The sequence below is a fragment of the Scyliorhinus canicula genome, chromosome 21 (genome assembly GCF_902713615.1).
Source record: "Scyliorhinus canicula chromosome 21, sScyCan1.1, whole genome shotgun sequence".
Classification (NCBI taxonomy): Eukaryota; Metazoa; Chordata; class Chondrichthyes; order Carcharhiniformes; family Scyliorhinidae; genus Scyliorhinus; species Scyliorhinus canicula.
This window is the reverse complement of record NC_052166.1, coordinates 16,155,179-16,180,780: the sequence shown is the minus strand read 5'-3', so window position 1 is coordinate 16,180,780 and position 25,602 is coordinate 16,155,179. Positions and strand designations below refer to the sequence as shown.

General features: G+C 51.7%; 1 pseudogene; it reads right to left on the bottom strand.

Moving 5' to 3' along the window:
• Positions 1-20,581: 20,581 nt before the first annotated feature.
• On the bottom strand, positions 20,582-21,397 carry LOC119955613 (annotated as a pseudogene).
• Positions 21,398-25,602: the final 4,205 nt, after the last annotated feature.

Here is a 25,602-nt window from a genome sequence, read left to right as displayed (position 1 = left end):
ACATCTTTGAACTGTGGGGGTAAGACCCACGTAGTAGACATGGGGAGAATGTGCAAACTCCACACAGACATTGACTCGGGGCCGGGATCGAACCCGGGTGCTGGACGCCAGTGCTAATCGCAGCGTAACTGTGCCGCCTTACACTTCGACAAACTTGCTGGCTCTAATTGAAAGGTTGTTCAATGCGATATGGATTAAAGTGAGAGTGATGTATGTTTTACACCAGTGGCTTGCATTTGCCCTCCCCCAGTCCCCTGATAGCCCCTTTAGAGGGGATGTCACTTTTTGTTTGTTAAAAAGCCAACATTTGGCTGTCTCTGAGAAACTGAGGAAAGGTTATTGGCCTGAAAAATGGTGTTGGTTTCCCTCTCCACCGATACTGGCTGAACTGTGAGTGTTTACCAACACTTTCTGATTTGATTTTGATTGTGTTACAGTGTCGGTCTGAGAGTGGTATTAGAATGGGTATTTTGTTATTTTCTTGCAAGGTTCTTGGGTTGAAAGTGATTTGTAACAGTGAAAACTCCATCTACATTCTGCCTGCCGTCAGCCTGCCCTGTGGGAGCTGCACGTTACACAGTGATAATGATGGAGAACAGATTGTACATCTGGAGTGTAGTGGGAGTGTACAGCTCGGAGCTGAGCATCTTCATTAGAACATGGAGCTATCAGTAGGACTCCTGCAGGGATAATTAGTGCAGGTCTGAAGCCATATGACTAATGGGTCCCTTTATAATTATACAGCAAGTGTTTCTCTGAGTGATTGATGATTGGTCAGGACTAGGTCTCCAAACTCAGGCGTTCCGACAGAGACTGGCCGTCTCTCACGGCAACAGCTGGGGCCAAACTTTTCTGTGGGTCTCTTTCGGAAATTGAATCAGATAGAGAAATTAGGGACTTTTTAGGTCAAGATCTTTTTCAAACTGCAATTATCTTATTGCTGCTGTGAAACTGGATTTGAAAGTCCTGTCGCAAAGGAGGTATCCTAGCTGAGAAAGCTCTGGAGGATAATTCTCTGTATCGCTGGTCATATCCCAGCTTCTGTATAAAATGCGGTCGAGTCCTCCTGTACCACTCAGCAGTACAACCTCTTGCTCTAATGTCAATCAGTGATGCAGTTTATCTTGTTTATATTGCTCTATGTTACAATCCTGTCTCTCCTGTACCACTTGGCGATGTAGCTTACCCAGCCATAGAATCCCTACAATGCAGAAGGAGCCCATTCGGCCCATTGAGATTGCACTGAATCTCTGAAAGAGAATCCCGCCCAGGTCCACTCCTCCGTCCTATCCCCATAACCCACCTAACCTATGCATCTTTAGACACTAAGGGGAAATTGATCATGGCCAATCCACCGAACCTGCACATCTTTGGACTGTGGGAGGAAACCAGAGCACCCGGAGGTAACCCACGCAGACAGGGGGAGAAAGTGCAAACTTCACACAGATGCTCACCGAAGGCTCTGCAGAATTGAACCCGGGTCCCTGGCGCTGTGAGGCAACAGTGCTAACCACCGTGCTGTTCTTATGGGGCGGCACAGTAGCACAGTAGTTAGCACAGTTGCTTCACAGGGCAAGGTACGCGGGTTCGATTTCCGGCTTGGGTCACTGTCTGTGCAGAGTCTGCACGTTCTCCCCGTGATTTTCCTCCGGGTGCTCCGGTTACCTCCCACAAGGAGGGACTAAAGACGTGCTTGTTAGGTGAATTGGACATTCTGAATTCTCCCTCTGTGTACTCGAACAGGCGCCGGAATGTGGCGAATAGGGGATTTCTACAGTAACTTCATTGCAGTGTTAATGTAAGCCGACCCTGGGGGGGGGGGGGGGGGGGGGGGGGGGGAGAGCCTCCACTGTGGCCTGGCCCGCGATTGGGGTCTACCGATCGGCAGGCCGGCTTCTCCTGGTGGGGTCCTCTTTTATTCCGCGTCGGGCCCCTGTAGCTCTCCGCCATGTTGCGTTGCGTCGGGGCCGGCGCGGAGAAGGAAATTAGCGTGCACACGCGTGTTCGCACCGGTTGCAATGTGCATGTGCGAATTCGCTCCGGCTGCACACGCATGCGCAGACCCATGCCACCCGCTTGACGCCGGTATCGGCAGCTGGAGCTGCCTGAGTCGCCCCAGTGCCCTGCTGGCCCCCTGTAGGGCTCAGGATCGCTGTTCCTGGGGGGGCCTGTTTACGTCGGCGTCAACACTTAGCCTGAGGATCAGAGAATCCCGCCCCCTATTCCTCCTGACCACTTGTGACAGTTGATGGGATGTGAGCGTCGCTGCCGAGACCAACATGTATTGCCCATCGTTAATTGCCCTGGAGAAGGTGGTGCTGAGCTGCCTTCTTGAACAGCTGCAGTCCGTGTGGTTTATGTCCACCCAGGGAGAAAGTGTTCGGGAGAAAGTTCCAGGAGTTTGACCAAGTAACAGTGAAGGGATGGTGATCTATTTCCAAACCAGGTTGGTGAGTGACTTGGAGGGAACTCACCAAGGTACTGTAGGCAGCACCTTCCAAACCGACAGCTTGTACCATCTAGATTGGTACCAGGGCAGCAGATACATGGGAACACCAACACCTAGAAGATCCCCTCCAAGTTTCAAGGCTAATCACACAGAGATACAGTTGCCACATCAGCTTCAATCAGCACAACTGCATTTAGCAAATGAAGGATTAATGGTCGGGATGATGTTGATGCAGATTTCCCCTGGCAGGAGGAACTGTTACAATGGAATGGAATCTGCTTTTCCCTTGAATTCTGTGGGTTTGGACCATGCATTCCAGCTTCCCGAGACATACAGCTGACTCCAGTCTCACACTATGAGATGGATGATAAATATTGGCCCACTCAGGGTCACCAAATCCAAAGGGAAATGTGACAATTTTGTCCGGGTTACTCCCATTTGGAGCAAGTAAGCAGGCAAGGCAACGGTTACAAAATTAGCACCAGCATTAACTCAACTCCCAGACCTCACCCCATCCATCCTCCATAGAACATAGAACAGTACAGCACAGAACAGGCCCTTCGGCCCTCAATGTTGTGCCGAGCAATGATCACCCTATTTAAACCCACGTAACCCGTATACCCGTAACCCAACAATCCCCCCATTAACCTTACACTACGGGCAATTTAGCATGGCCAATCCACCTAACCCGCACATCTTTGGACTGTGGGAGGAAACCGGAGCACCCGGAGAAAACCCACACACACACACGGGGAGGAAGTGCAGACTTCACACAGACAGTGACCCAGCCGGGAACCGAACCTGGGACCCTGGAGCTGTGAAGCATTGATGCTAACCACCATGCTACCGTGAGGCCCCTACCCCCCTCCATGTACCCCCTGATCAGAAATGGATTCTTACTGACCATTTCCTACTCAAGAAAAGACAATTTGACCCAAGGGCTGTGAAATGTGTGCTGGATTCCATGACATGACCATCTCCCTGTCTGACTTCTTCTCTGGTCTGGAAAGTAGCTCAATGAACGTGAGTGAAACAAAGACAATTGTAAAGGCAACGTGGTTTATTTGACAGACATGTTTGAGCAGAATATCATTTTGTACCTCGATTGGTCCCTCACAACATCAAAAACCATGAATTGTGGAAACATTGTGCTTGCAATGGGTCGACCTCACTTTGCCAATCAGTGTCGCTGATCACTAATCTAAATGACAACCTCTCCCATTAACCCTGCTCCATAATCTGCTGCTTACTCCTCCGTTGCCAGTTAACACTGACTCTGTGTTGTCGATTGGCTCACTGAGTTGCCAATGGAGATGATCAGTTTTGATTAGAAACCTGCCCTCATGGGGGATTAGATCCTGACAACAGAATTTAGGGAGCTAGGAATTAGATTACAATACAGCACCCAGACGTTGGTCTCTGGATTACTTCCAGTGCTGCGTGCTAGTGAGTATAGAAACAGGAGGTTAGTCCAGATGAAAACATGGCTGGAGAAATGGTGCAGGAGGGAGGGCTTTAGATTTCTGGGGCATTTGGACCGTTTTTGGGGACATAGTGTGAAAGGTTTAGAAGGAGCGGAATTCTGAAACTGCATCCAATTCACCGATACTGCATTCCTTCAGGTGACGCACCTTCACCGATACTGCATTCCTTCAGGTGACGCACCTTCACCAATACTGCATTCCTTCAGCTGATGCACCTTCACCGATACTGCATTCCTTCAGGTGACGCACCTTTACCGATATTGCATTCCTTCAGGTGACGCACCTTTACCGATATTGCATTCCTTCAGGTGACGTACCTTTACCGATATTGCATTCCTTCAGGTGACACACCTTTACCGATACTGCAATCCTTCAGGAGGCACACCTTCACCGATATTGCATTCCTTTAGATGACACACCTTTACCGATATTGCATTCCTTCAGGTGACGCACCTTTACCGATATTGCATTCCTTCAGGTGACGCACCTTCACCGATATTGCATTCCTTTAGATGACACACCTTTACCGATATTGCATTCCTTTAGATGACACACCTTTACCGATATTGCATTCCTTCAGGTGACGCACCTTTACCGATACTGTATTCCTTCAGGAGGCACACCTTTACCGATATTGCATTCCTTCAGGTGATGCACCTTCACCGATATTGCATTCCTTCAGGTGACGCACCTTTACCGATATTGCATTCCTTCAGGTGACGCACCATTACCGATACTGTATTCCTGCAGGTGACGCACCTTCACCGATATTGCATTCCTTCAGGTGACGCACCTTCACCGATATTGCATTCCTTCAGGTGACGCACTTTTACCGATACTGCATTCCTTCAGGTGACGCACCTTCACCGATATTGCATTCCTTCAGGTGACGCACCTTCACCGATACTGCATTCCTTCAGGTGACGCACCTTCACCGATATTGCATTCCTTCAGGTGACGCACCTTCACCAATACTGCATTCCTTCAGCTGATGCACCTTCACCGATACTGCATTCCTTCAGGTGACGCACCTTTACCGATATTGCATTCCTTCAGGTGACGCACCTTTACCGATATTGCATTCCTTCAGGTGACGTACCTTTACCGATATTGCATTCCTTCAGGTGACACACCTTTACCGATACTGCAATCCTTCAGGAGGCACACCTTCACCGATATTGCATTCCTTTAGATGACACACCTTTACCGATATTGCATTCCTTCAGGTGACGCACCTTTACCGATATTGCATTCCTTCAGGTGACGCACCTTCACCGATATTGCATTCCTTTAGATGACACACCTTTCCCGATATTGCATTCCTTTAGATGACACACCTTTACCGATATTGCATTCCTTCAGGTGACGCACCTTTACCGATACTGTATTCCTTCAGGAGGCACACCTTTACCGATATTGCATTCCTTCAGGTGATGCACCTTCACCGATATTGCATTCCTTCAGGTGACGCACCTTTACCGATATTGCATTCCTTCAGGTGACGCACCTTTACCGATACTGTATTCCTTCAGGTGACGCACCTTCACCGATATTGCATTCCTTCAGGTGACGCACCTTCACCGATATTGCATTCCTTCAGGTGACGCACTTTTACCGATACTGCATTCCTTCAGGTGACGCACCTTCACCGATATTGCATTCCTTCAGCTGACGCACCTTCACCGATACTGCATTCCTTCAGGTGACGCACCTTCACCGATATTGCATTCCTTCAGGTGACGCACCTTCACCGATATTGCATTCCTTCAGGTGACGCACCTTTACCGATATTGCATTCCTTCAGGTGACGTACCTTTACCGATATTGCATTCCTTCAGGTGACACACCTTTACCGATACTGCAATCCTTCAGGAGGCACACCTTCACCGATATTGCATTCCTTTAGATGACACACCTTTACCGATATTGCATTCCTTCAGGTGACGCACCTTTACCGATATTGCATTCCTTCAGGTGACGCACCTTCACCGATATTGCATTCCTTTAGATGACACACCTTTCCCGATATTGCATTCCTTTAGATGACACACCTTTACCGATATTGCATTCCTTCAGGTGACGCACCTTTACCGATACTGTATTCCTTCAGGAGGCACACCTTTACCGATATTGCATTCCTTCAGGTGATGCACCTTCACCGATATTGCATTCCTTCAGGTGACGCACCTTTACCGATATTGCATTCCTTCAGGTGACGCACCTTTACCGATACTGCATTCCTTCAGGTGACGCACCTTCACCGATATTGCATTCCTTCAGGTGACGCACCTTCACCGATATTGCATTCCTTCAGGTGACGCACTTTTACCGATACTGCATTCCTTCAGGTGACGCACCTTCACCGATATTGCATTCCTTCAGCTGACGCACCTTCACCGATACTGCATTCCTTCAGGTGACGCACCTTCACCGATATTGCATTCCTTCAGGTGACGCACCTTCACCGATACCGCATTCCGTCAGGTGACGCACCTTCACCGATATTGAATTCCTTCAGGTGACGCACCTTTACTGATACTGCATTCCTTCAGGTGACGCACATTTACCGATATTGCATTCCTTCAGGTGACGCACCTTCACCGATATTGCATTCCTTCAGGTGACACACCTTTACCGATACTGCAATCCTTCAGGAGGCACACCTTCACCGATATTGCATTCCTTTAGATGACACACCTTTACCGATATTGCATTCCTTCAGGTGACGCACCTTTACCGATATTGCATTCCTTCAGGTGACGCACCTTCACCGATATTGCATTCCTTTAGATGACACACCTTTCCCGATATTGCATTCCTTTAGATGACACACCTTTACCGATATTGCATTCCTTCAGGTGACGCACCTTTACCGATACTGTATTCCTTCAGGAGGCACACCTTTACCGATATTGCATTCCTTCAGGTGATGCACCTTCACCGATATTGCATTCCTTCAGGTGACGCACCTTTACCGATATTGCATTCCTTCAGGTGACGCACCTTTACCGATACTGTATTCCTTCAGGTGACGCACCTTCACCGATATTGCATTCCTTCAGGTGACGCACCTTCACCGATATTGCATTCCTTCAGGTGACGCACTTTTACCGATACTGCATTCCTTCAGGTGACGCACCTTCACCGATATTGCATTCCTTCAGCTGACGCACCTTCACCGATACTGCATTCCTTCAGGTGACGCACCTTCACCGATATTGCATTCCTTCAGGTGACGCACCTTCACCGATACCGCATTCCGTCAGGTGACGCACCTTCACCGATATTGAATTCCTTCAGGTGACGCACCTTTACTGATACTGCATTCCTTCAGGTGACGCACATTTACCGATATTGCATTCCTTCAGGTGACGCACCTTCACCGATATTGCATTCCTTCAGGTGACGCACCTTTACCGATACTGCAATCCTTCAGGTGACGCACTTTTACCGATATTGCATTCCTTCAGGTGACACACCTTCACCGATATTGCATTCCTTCAGGTGACGCACTTTTACCGATACTGCATTCCTTCAGGTGACGCACCTTCACCGATACTGCATTCCTTCAGGTGACGCACCTTTACCGATATTGCACTCCTTCAGGTGACGCACCTTCACCAATATTGCATTCCTTCAGGTGACGCACCTTCACCGATACTGCATTCCTTCAGGTGACGCACCTTTACCGATATTGCACTCCTTCAGGTAACGCACCTTTACCGATATTGCACTCCTTCAGGTGACGCACCTTCACCGATACTGCACTCCTTCAGGTGACGCACCTTCACCCATACTGCATTCCTTCAGGTGACGCACCTTCACCGATATTGAATTCCTTCAGGTGACGCACCTTTACTGATACTGCATTCCTTCAGGTGACGCACATTTACCGATATTGCATTCCTTCAGGTGACGCACCTTCACCGATATTGCATTCCTTCAGGTAACGCACTTTTACCGATACTGCATTCCTTCAGGTGACGCACCTTCACCGATATTGCATTCCTTCAGGTGACGCACTTTTACCGATACTGCATTCCTTCAGGTGACGCACCTTCACCGATATTGCATACCTACAGGTGCCGCACCTTTACCGATATTGCCTTCCTTCAGGTGACACACCTTTACCGATATTGCATTCCTTCAGGTGACGCACCTTTACCGTTGCATTCCTTCAGGTGATGTACCTTTACCGATATTGCATTACTTCAGGTGACGCACCTTTACCGATATTGCATTCCTTCAGGTGACGCACCTTCACCATACTGCATTCCTTCAGGTGACGCACCTTCACCGATACTGCATTCCTTCAGGTGACACACCTTTACCGATACTGCATTCCTTCAGGTGACGCACTTTTACAGATATTACATTCCTTCAGGTGACGCACCTTTACCGATACTGCAATCCTTCAGGTGACGCACTTTTACCGATATTGCATTCCTTCAGGTGACACACCTTTACCGATATTGCATTCCTTCAGGTGACGCACCTTTACCGATACTGCATTCCTTCAGGTGACGCACCTTCACCGATATTGCATACCTACAGGTGCCGCACCTTTACCGATACTGTATTCCTTCAGTTGACGCACCTTTACCGATACTGCATTCCTTCAGGTGACGCACCTTCACCGATATTGCATTCCTTCAGGTGACGCACCTTTACCGATACTGCATTCCTTCAGGTGACGCACCTTCACCGATATTGCATTCCTTCAGGTGACGCACCTTTACCGATACTGTATTCCTTCAGTTGACTCACCTTTACCGAAACTGCATTCCTTCAGGTGACGCACCTTTACCGATATTGCATTCCTTCAGGTGACACACCTTTACCGATATTGCATTCCTTCAGGTGACGCACCTTTACCGATATTGCATTCCTTCAGGTGACGCACCTTCACCGATATTGCATTCCTTCAGTTGACGCACCTTTACCGATACTGCATTCCTTCAGGTGACGCACCTTCACCGATATTGCATTCCTTCAGGTGATGCACCTTTACCGATACTGCATTCCTTCAGGTGACGCACCTTCACCGATATTGCATTCCTTCAGGTGACGCACCTTTACCGATACTGCATTCCTTCAGTTGACGCACCTTTACCGATACTGCATTCCTTCAGGTGACGCACCTTTACCGATATTGCATTCCTTCAGGTGACGCACCTTTACCGATACTGCATTCCTTCAGGTGACGCACCTTCACCGATATTGAATTCCTTCAGGTGACGCACCTTTACTGATATTGCATTCCTTCAGGTGACGCACCTTTACCGATATTGCATTCCTTCAGGTGACGCACCTTCACCGATATTGCATTCCTTCAGGTGACGCACATTTACCGATATTGCATTCCTTCAGGTGATGTACCTTTACCGATATTGCCTTCCTTCAGGTGACACACCTTTACCAATATTGCATTCCTTCAGGTGACGCACCTTTACCATTGCATTCCTTCAGGTGATGTACCTTTACCGATATTGCATTACTTCAGGTGCCGCACCTTTACCGATATTGCATTCCTTCAGGTGACGCACCTTCACCGATACTGCATTCCTTCAGATGACGCACCTTCACCGATACTGCATTCCTTCAGGTGACACACCTTTACCGATACTGCATTCCTTCAGGTGACGCACTTTTACAGATATTGCATTCCTTCAGGTGACGCACCTTTACCAATACTGCAATCCTTCAGGTGACGCACTTTTACCGATATTGCATTCCTTCAGGTGACACACCTTTACCGATATTGCATTCCTTCAGGTGACGCACCTTTACCGATATTGAATTCCTTCAGGTGACGCACCTTTACCGATATTGCATTCCTTCAGGAGGCTCACCTTTACCGATACTGCATTCCTTCAGGTGACGCACCTTCACCGATATTGCATTCCTTCAGGTGACGCACCTTCACCGATACTGCATTCCTTCAGGTGACGCACCTTTACCGATATTGCACTCCTTCAGGTGACGCACCTTCACCAATATTGCATTCCTTCAGGTGACGCACCTTCACCTTTTGGGCCTCACGGGTGCGTCATTCCTTCAGGTGACGCACCTTTACCGATATTGCATTCGTTCAGGTGACGCACCTTTACTGATACTGCATTCCTTCAGGTGACGCACATTTACCGATATTGCATTCCTTCAGGTGACGCACCTTCACCGATATTGCATTCCTTCAGGTAACGCACTTTTACCGATACTGCATTCCTTCAGGTGACGCACCTTCACCGATATTGCATTCCTTCAGGTGACGCACTTTTACCGATACTGCATTCCTTCAGGTGACGCACCTTCACCGATATTGCATACCTACAGGTGCCGCACCTTTACCGATATTGCCTTCCTTCAGGTGACACACCTTTACCGATATTGCATTCCTTCAGGTGACGCACCTTTACCGTTGCATTCCTTCAGGTGATGTACCTTTACCGATATTGCATTACTTCAGGTGACGCACCTTTACCGATATTGCATTCCTTCAGGTGACGCACCTTCACCATACTGCATTCCTTCAGGTGACGCACCTTCACCGATACTGCATTCCTTCAGGTGACACACCTTTACCGATACTGCATTCCTTCAGGTGACGCACTTTTACAGATATTACATTCCTTCAGGTGACGCACCTTTACCGATACTGCAATCCTTCAGGTGACGCACTTTTACCGATATTGCATTCCTTCAGGTGACACACCTTTACCGATATTGCATTCCTTCAGGTGACGCACCTTTACCGATATTGAATTCCTTCAGGTGATGCACCTTTACCGATATTGCATTCCTTCAGGAGGCTCACCTTTACCGATACTGCATTCCTTCAGGTGACGCACCTTCACCGATATTGCATTCCTTCAGGTGACGCACTTTTACCGATACTGCATTCCTTCAGGTGACGCACCTTCACCAATATTGCATTCCTTCAGGTGACGCACCTTCACCGATACTGCATTCCTTCAGGTGACGCACCTTTACCGATATTGCACTCCTTCAGGTGACGCACCTTCACCAATATTGCATTCCTTCAGGTGACGCACCTTCACCGATACTGCATTCCTTCAGGTGACGCACCTTTACTGATACTGCATTCCTTCAGGTAACGCACTTTTACCGATACTGCATTCCTTCAGGTGACGCACCTTCACCGATATTGCATTCCTTCAGGTGACGCACTTTTACCGATACTGCATTCCTTCAGGTGACGCACCTTCACCGATATTGCATACCTACAGGTGCCGCACCTGTACCGATACTGTATTCCTTCAGTTGACGCACCTTTACCGATACTGCATTCCTTCAGGTGACGCACCTTCACCGATATTGCATTCCTTCAGGTGACGCACCTTTACCGATACTGCATTCCTTCAGGTGACGCACCTTCACCGATATTGCATTCCTTCAGGTGACGCACCTTTACCGATACTGTATTCCTTCAGTTGACTCACCTTTACCGAAACTGCATTCCTTCAGGTGACGCACCTTTACCGATATTGCATTCCTTCAGGTGACACACCTTTACCGATATTGCATTCCTTCAGGTGACGCACCTTTACCGATATTGCATTCCTTCAGGTGACGCACCTTCACCGATATTGCATTCCTTCAGGTGACGCACCTTTACCGATACTGCATTCCTTCAGGTGACGCACCTTCACCGATATTGCATTCCTTCAGGTGACGCACCTTTACCGATACTGTATTCCTTCAGTTGACTCACCTTTACCGAAACTGCATTCCTTCAGGTGACGCACCTTTACCGATATTGCACTCCTTCAGGTGACGCACCTTCACCAATATTGCATTCCTTCAGGTGACGCACCTTCACCTTTTGGGCCTCACGGGTGCGTCATTCCTTCAGGTGACGCACCTTTACCGATATTGCATTCGTTCAGGTGACGCACCTTTACTGATACTGCATTCCTTCAGGTGACGCACATTTACCGATATTGCATTCCTTCAGGTGACGCACCTTCACCGATATTGCATTCCTTCAGGTAACGCACTTTTACCGATACTGCATTCCTTCAGGTGACGCACCTTCACCGATATTGCATTCCTTCAGGTGACGCACTTTTACCGATACTGCATTCCTTCAGGTGACGCACCTTCACCGATATTGCATACCTACAGGTGCCGCACCTTTACCGATATTGCCTTCCTTCAGGTGACACACCTTTACCGATATTGCATTCCTTCAGGTGACGCACCTTTACCGTTGCATTCCTTCAGGTGATGTACCTTTACCGATATTGCATTACTTCAGGTGACGCACCTTTACCGATATTGCATTCCTTCAGGTGACGCACCTTCACCATACTGCATTCCTTCAGGTGACGCACCTTCACCGATACTGCATTCCTTCAGGTGACACACCTTTACCGATACTGCATTCCTTCAGGTGACGCACTTTTACAGATATTACATTCCTTCAGGTGACGCACCTTTACCGATACTGCAATCCTTCAGGTGACGCACTTTTACCGATATTGCATTCCTTCAGGTGACACACCTTTACCGATATTGCATTCCTTCAGGTGACGCACCTTTACCGATATTGAATTCCTTCAGGTGATGCACCTTTACCGATATTGCATTCCTTCAGGAGGCTCACCTTTACCGATACTGCATTCCTTCAGGTGACGCACCTTCACCGATATTGCATTCCTTCAGGTGACGCACTTTTACCGATACTGCATTCCTTCAGGTGACGCACCTTCACCAATATTGCATTCCTTCAGGTGACGCACCTTCACCGATACTGCATTCCTTCAGGTGACGCACCTTTACCGATATTGCACTCCTTCAGGTGACGCACCTTCACCAATATTGCATTCCTTCAGGTGACGCACCTTCACCGATACTGCATTCCTTCAGGTGACGCACCTTTACTGATACTGCATTCCTTCAGGTAACGCACTTTTACCGATACTGCATTCCTTCAGGTGACGCACCTTCACCGATATTGCATTCCTTCAGGTGACGCACTTTTACCGATACTGCATTCCTTCAGGTGACGCACCTTCACCGATATTGCATACCTACAGGTGCCGCACCTGTACCGATACTGTATTCCTTCAGTTGACGCACCTTTACCGATACTGCATTCCTTCAGGTGACGCACCTTCACCGATATTGCATTCCTTCAGGTGACGCACCTTTACCGATACTGCATTCCTTCAGGTGACGCACCTTCACCGATATTGCATTCCTTCAGGTGACGCACCTTTACCGATACTGTATTCCTTCAGTTGACTCACCTTTACCGAAACTGCATTCCTTCAGGTGACGCACCTTTACCGATATTGCATTCCTTCAGGTGACACACCTTTACCGATATTGCATTCCTTCAGGTGACGCACCTTTACCGATATTGCATTCCTTCAGGTGACGCACCTTCACCGATATTGCATTCCTTCAGTTGACGCACCTTTACCGATACTGCATTCCTTCAGGTGACGCACCTTCACCGATATTGCATTCCTTCAGGTGATGCACCTTTACCGATACTGCATTCCTTCAGGTGACGCACCTTCACCGATATTGCATTCCTTCAGGTGACGCACCTTTACCGATACTGCATTCCTTCAGTTGACTCACCTTTACCGAAACTGCATTCGTTCAGGTGACGCACCTTTACCGATATTGCATTCCTTCAGGTGACGCACCTTTACCGATACTGCATTCCTTCAGGTGACGCACCTTCACCGATATTGAATTCCTTCAGGTGACGCACCTTTACTGATATTGCATTCCTTCAGGTGACGCACCTTTACCGATATTGCATTCCTTCAGGTGACGCACCTTCACCGATATTGCATTCCTTCAGGTGACGCACATTTACCGATATTGCATTCCTTCAGGTGATGTACCTTTACCGATATTGCCTTCCTTCAGGTGACACACCTTTACCAATATTGCATTCCTTCAGGTGACGCACCTTTACCATTGCATTCCTTCAGGTGATGTACCTTTACCGATATTGCATTACTTCAGGTGCCGCACCTTTACCGATATTGCATTCCTTCAGGTGACGCACCTTCAAAGATACTGCATTCCTTCAGATGACGCACCTTCACCGATACTGCATTCCTTCAGGTGACACACCTTTACCGATACTGCATTCCTTCAGGTGACGCACTTTTACAGATATTGCATTCCTTCAGGTGACGCACCTTTACCGATACTGCAATCCTTCAGGTGACGCACTTTTACTGATATTGCATTCCTTCAGGTGACACACCTTTACCGATATTGCATTCCTTCAGGTGACGCACCTTTACCGATATTGAATTCCTTCAGGTGACGCACCTTTACCGATATTGCATTCCTTCAGGAGGCTCACCTTTACCGATACTGCATTCCTTCAGGTGACGCACCTTCACCGATATTGCATTCCTTCAGGTGACGCACCTTCACCGATACTGCATTCCTTCAGGTGACGCACCTTTACCGATATTGCACTCCTTCAGGTGACGCACCTTCACCAATATTGCATTCCTTCAGGTGACGCACCTTCACCTTTTGGGCCTCACGGGTGCGTCATTCCTTCAGGTGACGCACCTTTACCGATATTGCATTCCTTCAGGTGACGCACCTTTACCGATATTGCATTACTTCAGGTGCCGCACCTTTACCGATATTGCATTCCTTCAGGTGACGCACCTTCACCGATACTGCATTCCTTCAGATGACGCACCTTCACCGATACTGCATTCCTTCAGGTGACACACCTTTACCGATACTGCATTCCTTCAGGTGACGCACTTTTACAGATATTGCATTCCTTCAGGTGACGCACCTTTACCGATACTGCAATCCTTCAGGTGACGCACTTTTACCGATATTGCATTCCTTCAGGTGACACACCTTTACCGATATTGCATTCCTTCAGGTGACGCACCTTTACCGATATTGAATTCCTTCAGGTGACGCACCTTTACCGATATTGCATTCCTTCAGGAGGCTCACCTTTACCGATACTGCATTCCTTCAGGTGACGCACCTTCACCGATATTGCATTCCTTCAGGTGACGCACCTTCACCGATACTGCATTCCTTCAGGTGACGCACCTTTACCGATATTGCACTCCTTCAGGTGACGCACCTTCACCAATATTGCATTCCTTCAGGTGACGCACCTTCACCTTTTGGGCCTCACGGGTGCGTCATTCCTTCAGGTGACGCACCTTTACCGATATTGCATTCCTTCAGGTGACGCACCTTTACCGATATTGCATTCCTTCAGGTGACGCACCTTCACCGATATTGCATTCCTTCAGGTGACGCACATTTACCGATATTGCATTCCTTCAGGTGATGTACCTTTACCGATATTGCCTTCCTTCAGGTGACACACCTTTACCGATATTGCATTCCTTCAGGTGACGCACCTTTACCGTTGCATTCCTTCAGGTGATGTACCTTTACCGATATTGTATTACTTCAGGTGACGCACCTTTACCGATATTGCATTCCTTCAGGTGACGCACCTTCACCGATACTGCATTCCTTCAGGTGACGCACCTTCACCGATACTGCATTCCTTCAGGTGACACACCTTTACCGATACTGCATTCCTTCAGGTGACGCACTTTTACAGATATTGCATTCCTTCAGGTGACGCACCTTTACCGATACTGCAATCCTTCAGGTGACGCACTTTTACCGATATTGCATTCCTTCAGGTGACACACCTTTACCGATATTGCATTCCTTCAGGTGACGCACCTTTACCGATATTGAATTCCTTCAGGTGACGCACCTTTACCGATATTGCATTCCTTCAGGAGGCTCACCTTTACCGATACTGCATTCCTTCAGGTGACGCACCTTCACCGATATTGCATTCCTTCAGGTGACGCACTTTTACCGATACTGCATTCCTTCAGGTGACGCACCTTCACCAATATTGCATTCCTTCAGGTGACGCACCTTCACCGATACTGCATTCCTTCAGGTGACGCACCTTTACCGATATTGCACTCCTTCAGGTGACGCACCTTCACCAATATTGCATTCCTTCAGGTGACGCACCTTCACCGATACTGCATTCCTTCAGGTGACGCACCTTTACCGATATTGCACTCCTTCAGGTAACGCACCTTTACCGATATTGCACTCCTTCAGGTGACGCACCTTCACCGATACTGCACTCCTTCAGGTGACGCACCTTCACCCATACTGCATTCCTTCAGGTGACGCACCTTCACCGATATTGAATTCCTTCAGGTGACGCACCTTTACTGATACTGCATTCCTTCAGGTGACGCACATTTACCGATATTGCATTCCTTCAGGTGACGCACCTTCACCGATATTGCATTCCTTCAGGTAACGCACTTTTACCGATACTGCATTCCTTCAGGTGACGCACCTTCACCGATATTGCATTCCTTCAGGTGACGCACTTTTACCGATACTGCATTCCTTCAGGTGACGCACCTTCACCGATATTGCATACCTACAGGTGCCGCACCTTTACCGATACTGTATTCCTTCAGTTGACGCACCTTTACCGATACTGCATTCCTTCAGGTGACGCACCTTCACCGATATTGCATTCCTTCAGGTGACGCACCTTTACCGATACTGCATTCCTTCAGGTGACGCACCTTCACCGATATTGCATTCCTTCAGGTGACGCACCTTTACCGATACTGTATTCCTTCAGTTGACTCACCTTTACCGAAACTGCATTCCTTCAGGTGACGCACCTTTACCGATATTGCATTCCTTCAGGTGACACACCTTTACCGATATTGCATTCCTTCAGGTGACGCACCTTTACCGATATTGCATTCCTTCAGGTGACGCACCTTCACCGATATTGCATTCCTTCAGTTGACGCACCTTTACCGATACTGCATTCCTTCAGGTGACGCACCTTCACCGATATTGCATTCCTTCAGGTGATGCACCTTTACCGATACTGCATTCCTTCAGGTGACGCACCTTCACCGATATTGCATTCCTTCAGGTGACGCATCTTTACCGATACTGCATTCCTTCAGTTGACTCACCTTTACCGAAACTGCATTCGTTCAGGTGACGCACCTTTACCGATATTGCATTCCTTCAGGTGACGCACCTTTACCGATACTGCATTCCTTCAGTTGACTCACCTTTACCGAAACTGCATTCCTTCAGGTGACGCACCTTTACCGATATTGCATTCCTTCAGGTGACGCACCTTTAGAACATAGAACATAGAACAGTACAGCACAGAACAGGCCCTTCGGCCCTCAATGTTGTGCCGAGCCATGATCACCCTACTCAAACCCACGTATCCACCCTATACCCGTAACCCAACAACCCCCCCTTAACCTTACTTTTATTAGGACACTACGGGCAATTTAGCATGGCCAATCCACCTAACCTGCACATCTTTGGACTGTGGGAGGAAACCGGAGCACCCGGAGGAAACCCACGCACACAGGGGGAGGACGTGCAGACTCCACACAGACAGTGACCCAGCCGGGAATCGAACCTTGGACCCTGGAGCTGTGAAGCATTTATGCTAACCACCATGCTACCCTGCTGCCCTACTTTTGTATATTCACCGATATTACATTCCTGCAGGGATCACACATGATTACAAAAAGCTTACGTCAACCAAGTGTTTCAATCCAACATTAACAGCAAAGCTTTTTTTTTTTTGCTTTTACACTTTGTAGCTTTATTCAAAGACCAACATACAATGAGATTCTCCATCACTCCCCCTCCCACCCAAAGTCTCCCCCATCTCTCTCGGTGTCTGCCGGACCCTTCCCTGCCCCTCCCACCCGGCGATGTCAAACCTCACTCCCAAAACCCCAACCACTTCATGATTTGCTCCAGAATCGAGCCTCACCAAGGGCGACAAAACGTGCAAAAAAATAACACCGCCCCTTAAAGGAACACACACACACCCACTACCCACTCCCCTTAAAGAGACACACCTACTCACAGGTAAAGCCTTTTTAAAATGTCTGCTTCTTCCACCTGCAACAACCCCACCCTCCCCTCCCACATATACACATAACCCCTGGGTGAGCAGTTGAGCGGCTAAAGGGGGCTTCAGAGTCCATGAATAGGGAAGTGGGTGGGAGTTAACCATTTCTAGGGATAGTGGGTGCTAATGAGAAAGCACACATGCTGTATGCGAACAAAGTCCGGTTACGCACCGATCCTATGGAAAAGCTGGCTCAACAAACAGGGCAACTCCTGTGACAGTGCGGTGGAGGACTCCCCACCCACAGTGGTAAGCATGGAGACTGGCCCTATCCCAAGGGAAAGGCCTCACTCGACCAAATAAATGGGGCCTGGGGCCTTTCCTGACAGTAATCCATCACAAGGCCGACAATAGAGCCCTGAGGCCAATCCTGCATGAGGCCTAAAATGGAGTCCGAGCCTTTCCTGACTGCAATCCCACACAAGGCAAGAATGGTGCCTGGCAATGACTTTCCCGCGGGTAAACCCGCTTGGAAATTTCCTGAGGCCAATTCCTCACTAGGTCAATAATGGAGTCCAGCCCTTTCATGCAATCAGCGCCAAGGATAAGGCCAAGAGAAAGCCCTGCCGTTCTTTTCCCGACACCAATCTCTCACGAGGTCACGACAGGCCGTGAGCCTGTCCTGAGGCCATTTCCTCACTAGGCGGAAAATGGGGCCCGAGGCTTCTCCAAAGGCCAATCCCGTACTGGGCTGAGAATGGGGCCTGGCGCCTTTCCCAAGGTCAAAAATGCATGAGGCTGACGATGAAGCCTGGGCCTTTTCGGAGGTAAATTGTGCACCCGAGAAGGGAGCCCAAACCGTTCAAGGCTAATACTGCACTAGGCCTAGAATGGAGCCTGGGATTCTCCTGCAGTCAATCCTACACTAAGTAGAGAATGGAGATCAGGCCTTTACTGAGGCCAATACCTCATTAGGCCAAGAATGAAAGCTAGGCTTTTCCTGGGGATAAACCTTCTAAGTCGACAACGAAATCCGGGCCTTTCTGGAGGCCAATCCGGCACTAGGCCTAGATTGGAGACTGGGCCTGTCCTGCAATCAATCCGGCACTAGGCTGAGAATGGAGCCTGGGCCTTTCCGACAATCAATCCGGCACTAGGCCGAGAATGGAGCCTGGGCCTTTCCTGCAATCAATCCGGCACTGGGCCAAGAATGGAGCCTGGGCCTTTACGACAATCAATCCGGCACTAGGCCGAGAATGGAGCCTGGGCCTTTCCTGCAATCAATCCGGCACTAGGCCGAGAATGGAGCCTGGGCCTGTCCGACAATCAATCCGGCACTAGGCCGAGAATGGAGCCTGGGCCGTTCCTCCAATCAATCCGGCACTAGGCTGAGAATGGAGCCTGGGCCTTTCCGACAATCAATCCGGCACAAGGCTGAGAATGGAGCCTGGGCCTTTCCTGCAATCAATCCGGCACTAGGCCGAGAATGGAGCCTGGGCCTTTCCGACAATCAATCCGGCACTAGGCTGAGAATGGAGCCTGGGCCTTTCCTGCAATCAATCCGGCACTAAGCTGAGAATGGAGCCTGGGCCTTTCCTGCAATCAATCCGGCACTAGGCCAAGAATGGAGCCTGGGCCTTTCCGACAATCAATCCGGCACTAGGCTGAGAATGGAGCCTGGGCCTTTCCGACAATCAATCCGGCACTGGGCCAAGAATGGAGCCTGGGACTTTCCTGCAATCAATCCGGCACTAGGCTGAGAATGGCGCCTGGGCCTTTCCGACAATCAATCCGGCACTAGGCTGAGAATGGAGCCTGGGCCTTTCCTGCAATCAATCCGGCACTAAGCTGAGAATGGAGCCTGGGACTTTCCTGCAATCAATCCGGCACTAGGCTGAGTATGGAGCCTGGGCCTTTCCGACAATCAATCCGGCACTGGGCCAAGAATGGAGCCTGGGCCTATCCGACAATCAATCCGGCACTAGGCTGAGAATGGAGCCTGGGCCTTTCCGATAATCAATCCGGCACTAGGCCAAGAATGGAGCCTGGGCCTTTCCGACAATCAATCCGGCACTGGGCCAAGAATGGAACCTGGGCCTTTCCGACAATCAATCCGGCACTAGGCTGAGAATGGAGCCTGGGCCTTTCCGACAATCAATCCGGCACTAGGCCGAGAATGGAGCCTGGGCTTTTCCTGAAGCCAATTCCTCACTTGGCCGAGAATGGAGCCCAGGCTTTCCGAAGGCTAACCCTCAGCAGGCCTGGGGCCTTTGCTGCTCTGAGAGATGATGAGGGGGGGGCAAGGGGTGTGTGCGTGCATCTGAGAGATGTTGAAGCTGAAAGAGCAAAGCCCCATCCACTTCGACTTAACTGCTGCCAAATAGACGGGAGCCGTTAGTGCCACGAGGGGAGGGGAACCATGGGGGAGGGGGGGGGGGGGGGGGTGAAGTAGCAGGGGATAATGAACGAACAAGGGACAAATCGCTTCCTATCGGTTAAAGTTCCTTTGAAACCTTCTGACAAAACACACGAGACTTTTAGATAAAAATTGGCAGCAGGAGAAAGGGACATTATTGAACAAGCTGAGAACACACGCACACAGATCGAGGACCTCAACCTTTCATTTCATATTTGTGCACCCCAACCCCTTCCGCTCTCCACTGCCACCCTAACCCCAGCCAACCCCCCACCCACCCACCCCCAAACCCCCAGAAACTATTCTGGAAAGTTCCACTGGAATTAGGAGCTGTCGGCCCCCTCCACTTTGTCCTTTTCTTGCCGGGGCTTTGCCCCTCCAAAAATGACCGAGTTGGGATTGGCCACTTGATTCAGCGGAGCAGAGACAGTCCGGGGCTTCAGCTGCAGCCTGGGCCTCTGAGCACGTTCCTCATCTGAGGGCTCCCGGAAGTCGAAAGAGGCTCCGGCGCGTGGGGGGGGGGGGGGGCGTCGCGGAATCTCCCGCTGCCCCCACTCCCTCGACGGTCAGTCAGGGCACCTCTCTCCGCAAACCCTCGGGTCCCAAAACCTCCGGGACGCCCAAATTCCGAGTCTCGAAAACCTCCTCCTTGAAAGTCATCGTCCTGGCCACCTCGTGATCCACCCCTTGACCCTCGCCCAGCCTCACCTCGATCACCACCACGTCCAAAACCTCCTCGTCCCTGCCTGCGGCCTTCTGCAATGTTGCTCCGTCAAACGTGAGGGCTTCCTCAAGAGTTTCAACATCATCGAACTCCACGTAACAAAACCCTTTGAACTTATCCGTCTCCTTATCGCGCACTAGTCGTATGCTCCGGACCCGGAGCTCCTTGAAGATGTGGTCGATGTCGCCCTGCACAGCGTTGAAGGGCAGGTTCCCCACAAAGGCGGTGAATGGAGGCTCAGTGGGCAGCTCCTTCTGACGGCGAGGTCCATCACCCCCTGCTCCTCCTCCTCGTGGCCTCCTCCGGCTGCCGAAGCTGCTGTAAGTCTTGTCCTCAGAATCGTCGTAGTCCGCCATCTCTTCACAGCCCGGAGGCGGGGAGGGGGCATTAACAGCAAAGCTAAGTAATTTTGATCAACACAATGGGCGCGATTCTCCCAAAGGGGGACAAAGTGCCGGGGTGAAACCCGGAGTGTTTCACTCCGGCGTCAGAGGCCGCTCCTCGCCCCCTATTCTCCCACCCCCAGGGGGCTAGGAATGGCGCCGCGTCAATTACGCCCGCGGCGGAGGGAAAAGAGTGCATCCTTCAGAGACGCCGGCCCGACGATCAGTGGGCACCGATTGCGGGCCAGACCCCTCCTGAGCACCCCCCTGGTTCTCGATCCTCCCTCCCTCCCCCCCCCCCCACTACAGGCCCACACGCAGCGGTCACGCACTGTTCACGCCGGCAGCGCCCAGGTGTGGTTGGCGCCAGCGTGAACCGGTCGGATTAGACCGGTCGGGTCACCTCTACTGGGACCCGGAGCGGAGACAGCCGGACCTGTGAGGGTCACCTCTACTGGGACCCGGAGCATTGAGAGCCGGACCTGTGAGGGTCACCTCTACTGGGACCCGGAGCATTGAGAGCCGGACCTGTGAGGGTCACCTCTACTGGGACCCGGAGCATTGAGAGCCGGACCTGTGAGGGTCACCTCTACTGGGGCCAGGAGTGGAGACAGCCGGACCTGCGAGGGTCACCTCTACTGGGACCCGGAGCATTGAGAGCCGGACCTGTGAGGGTCACCTCTACTGGGGCCAGGAATGGAGACAGCCGGACCTGTGAGGGTCACCTCTACTGGGAACCGGAGCATTGAGAGCCGGACCTGTGAGGGTCACCTCTACTGGGACCCGGAGCATTGAGAGCCGGACCTGTGAGGGTCACCTCTACTGGGACCCGGAGCCGAGACAGCCGGACCTGTGAGGGTCACCTCTACTGGGACCCGGAGCAGAGAGAGCCGGACCTGTGAGGGTCACCTCTACTGGGACCCGGAGCAGAGAGAGCCGGACCTGTGAGGGTCACCTCTACTGGGACCCGGAGCAGAGAGAGCCGGACCTGTGAGGGTCACCTCTACTGGGACCCGGAGCCGAGACAGCCGGACCTGTGAGGGTCACCTCTACTGGGACCCGGAGCAGAGAGAGCCGGACCTGCGAGGGTCACCTCTACTGGGACCCGGAGCAGAGACAGCAGGACCTGTGAGGGTCACCTCTACTGGGACCCGGAGCATTGAGAGCCGGACCTGTGAGGGTCACCTCTACTGGGACCCGGAGCGGAGACAGCCAGACCTGTGAGGGTCACCTCTACTGGGACCCGGAGCATTGAGAGCCGGACCTGTGAGGGTCACCTCTACTGGGACCCGGAGCAGAGAGAGCCGGACCTGCGAGGGTCACCTCTACTGGGACCCGGAGCGGAGACAGCCGGACCTGTGAGGGTCACCTCTACTGGGACCCGGAGCGGAGATAGCCGGACCTGTGAGGGTCACCTCTACTGGGACCCGGAGCATTGAGAGCCGGACCTGTGAGGGTCACCTCTACTGGGACCCGGAGCGGAGACAGCCGGACCTGCGAGGGTCACCTCTACTCGGACCCGGAGCATTGAGAGCCGGACCTGTGAGGGTCACCTCTACTGGGACCCGGAGCCGAGACAGCCGGACCTGTGAGGGTCACCTCTACTGGGACCCGGAGCCGAGACAGCCGGACCTGTGAGGGTCACCTCTACTGGGACCCGGAGCGGAGACAGCCGGACCTGTGAGGGTCACCTCTACTGGGACCCGGAGCATTGAGAGCCGGACCTGTGAGGGTCACCTCTACTGGGACCCGGAGCATTGAGAGCCGGACCTGTGAGGGTCACCTCTACTGGGACCCGGAGCATTGAGAGCCGGACCTGTGAGGGTCACCTCTACTGGGACCCGGAGCGGAGACAGCAGGACCTGTGAGGGTCATCTCTACTGGGACCCGGAGCATTGAGAGCCGGACCTGTGAGGGTCACCTCTACTGGGACCCGGAGCATTGAGAGCCGGACCTGCGAGGGTCACCTCTACTGGGACCCGGAGCGGAGACAGCAGGACCTGCGAGGGTCACCTCTACTGGGACCCGGAGCATTGAGAGCCGGACCTGTGAGGGTCACCTCTACTGGGACCCGGAGCGGAGACAGCAGGACCTGTGAGGGTCACCTCTACTGGGACCCGGAGCGGAGACAGCCGGACCTGTGAGGGTCACCTCTACTGGGACCCGGAGCGGAGACAGCCGGACCTGCGAGGGTCACCTCTACTGGGACCCGGAGCAGAGACAGCCGTCCTGTGAGGGTCACCTCTACTGGGGCCCGGAGCGGAGACAGCCGGACCTGTGAGGGTCACCTCTACTGGGACCCGGAGCGGAGACAGCCGGACCTGTGAGGGTCACCTCTACTAGGACCGGGAATGGAGACAGCCGGACCTGCGAGGGTCACCTCTACTGGGGCCCGGAGCGGAGACAGCCGGACCTGTGAGGGTCACCTCTACTGGGACCCAGAGCATTGAGAGCCGGACCTGTGAGGGTCACCTCTACTGGGACCCGGAGCATTGAGAGCCGGACCTGTGAGGGTCACCTCTACTGGGACCCGGAGCAGAGACAGCAGGACCTGCGAGGGTCACCTCTACTGGGACCCGGAGCGGAGACAGCCGGACCTGTGAGGGTCACCTCTACTGGGACCCGGAGCGGAGACAGCCGGACCTGTGAGGGTCACCTCTACTGGGACCCGGAGCGGAGACAGCCGGACCTGTGAGGGTCACCTCTACTGGGACCCGGAGCATTGAGAGCCGGACCTGTGAGGGTCACCTCTACTGGGACCCGGAGCATTGAGAGCCGGACCTGTGAGGGTCACCTCTACTGGGACCCGGAGCGGAGACAGCCGGACCTGTGAGGGTCACCTCTACTGGGGCCCGGAGCGGAGACAGCCGGACCTGTGAGGGTCACCTCTACTCGGACCCGGAGCATTGAGAGCCGGACCTGTGAGGGTCACCTCTACTGGGACCCGGAGCGGAGACAGCCGGACCTGTGAGGGTCACCTCTACTGGGACCCGGAGCATTGAGAGCCGGACCTGTGAGGGTCACCTCTACTGGGACCCGGAGCATTGAGAGCCGGACCTGTGAGGGTCACCTCTACTGGGACCCGGAGCGGAGACAGCCGGACCTGTGAGGGTCACCTCTACTGGGGCCCGGAGCGGAGAGAGCCGGACCTGTGAGGGTCACCTCTACTGGGACCCGGAGCGGAGACAGCCGGACCTGCGAGGGTCACCTCTACTGGGACCCGGAGCGGAGAGAGCCGGACCTGCGAGGGTCACCTCTACTGGGGCCCGGAGCATTGAGAGCCGGACCTGTGAGGGTCACCTCTACTGGGGCCAGGAGTGGAGACAGCCGGACCTGTGAGGGTCACCTCTACTGGGACCCGGAGCGGAGACAGCAGGACCTGTGAGGGTCACCTCTACTGGGACCCGGAGCGGAGATAGCCGGATCTCTGAGGGTCACCTCTACTTGGACCGGGAATGGAGAGATGGGGATGCGAGGGTCACCTCTACTGGGACCCGGAATGGAGACCTGGGGATGCGAGGGTCACCTCTACTGGGACGGTGGGATGCGTTAGAAAAACAATCCCGGAGTGATGTCACAGGCAAGCGCTAACTTCATTGGCTGGTAAGTAATAGCTAATTTGCATTACTAATTCTAAGTTGCTTTCAGATTCAAGGTCAATAGGATAAATATCTTGCAGATTACAAAAACTAAAAACCAGTTGGAAATTTTACAAAAAAAGCCAATTAAAAATGAATGAAATGAAAATGCAGTATCGGTGATGTGCTGTTCCTGCGTGCTGTGGGAGCTGGTGGACACCCATTGTAGTTCCCAGTGAACACATCTGCAGGAAGTGTTGGTTGCTTGAGGAACTCCTGCTGAGAGTTGATGAGTTGAATTCTGAGACATATCAGGGAGGGGCTGAGTTACCTGGATGCGGTGTTTCATGAGGCAGTCACACCACTTAGATTCACAACATTGAATTCGGCCAGCGGTTGCAGACGAGGGTGTGACTATTAGTGACGCCGGTAGAGGGATCCAGGAGTTAGGGGCGCAGGAACCTCAGCCCTTGTCTCTGTCCAACAGGTTCGAGATTCTTGCTCCCTGTGTGGATGAGAGCAGCAACTGTGGGGAGGATGAGCAAACTGACCATAGCCCATGCTACAGGGAGTCATTCAAGTGGGGGGGGGGAGAGAAGAGAAATGTAATCGTAATTGGGATA